Source organism: Nelusetta ayraudi, unplaced genomic scaffold (assembly GCF_046127955.1).
Source record: "Nelusetta ayraudi isolate G7.1 ecotype Tasmania unplaced genomic scaffold, CSIRO-AGI_Nayr_v1 ptg000042l, whole genome shotgun sequence".
In the NCBI taxonomy this organism is placed as follows: Eukaryota; Metazoa; Chordata; class Actinopteri; order Tetraodontiformes; family Monacanthidae; genus Nelusetta; species Nelusetta ayraudi.
In genome coordinates, this window is record NW_027466092.1 from 17686040 (window position 1) to 17687176 (window position 1137).

Sequence of the window (1137 nt, forward strand, 5' to 3'; positions counted from 1 at the left end):
TTCCATCTTGCAAGGCAACTGCCGCTAATGCAGCAGGAACAGGGGAGACCGAGTGCGCAATACAATTACTGTCTCAAGTGTCAAGAGAGGATATGAGGAGGCAACCAGAACTGTGTCTGTTTGTATTTATTACTGTATTTATTTCTGTGCTGTAAAGTATCCTTGAGAAAGAAAAGGCGAGAAATGCATTAAATTTCCAAAAAGGAGTCATAATATTTAAATGACTGCCGTCGCTTGTATCCCTCTGTTTATATCCGTGACACCTCGCACTCGTCCCAGTTAACCGCTGCGTCGGCCAACTGAGCCAGCAGGTCGACTAATTAAAAGTGCCATTTTCAATGAAAGCTGAGTTATGGACCAATTAAAAGATCTGTTTCTTCCAGTAACTTTAGCAAATGTCAGTCTGACTCAATTAGACTTAATTATAGTTCAAAACTGGAGCCTTTTTTTTTTTTTTCCCCCGCTGCCGTTTCATTTCGGGGCCCAGTGACTAAAATGAATCTGCGACAGACACGCAGCCAATCAGAGGAGAGGATGAAGCATGTGACCACCAGGCTGGGAAACACTGTTGGTCGGGCTGCGAGGATGTAGCTGTCTTTGCAGGAAATGATTTGTAGAAAATGTAAGATGAATTATGGGATGTGTTGCTAAACGTTCTAGTGTTATCAAGCATGAAAAAAAAAGTTTTTTTTGTTTTGTGTGAATTTTTTTTGTGGTGTGTGTTTTTTTTTTTTTTTTTGCAAATGCGGAACAAACATGGTGTTCTTGTTCTGCCGGCTGCTCCAGCTGATCTACCTTCCTCTCCACCAATGAACTCTCTGTCACTCTCTGTCACTCAGTCTGCGAAGCCTCCGACCTTCACCTCCGCTCCGCGTCCCTTTTGCAGCGTTTCTCCTGACCTTTACTTGGGAAACACTATGCGGATTGCTGCAACTTGCAGGCCAATTCTAACACAGCAGGGGATTTTGACTGTGCTGTACGTATTTACAGTGACATCGCTCACAGATTATCGATCGACCACCCCCCACCCCCCACCCCCGTATGAAATGTACGTGAGGGCGAGGCCCGCCGTGGGTTGCGTTCAGTGACCTTGTGAGGGGCAGGAAGTTGTACTATCAGCTGATTCAATGCAAGTAC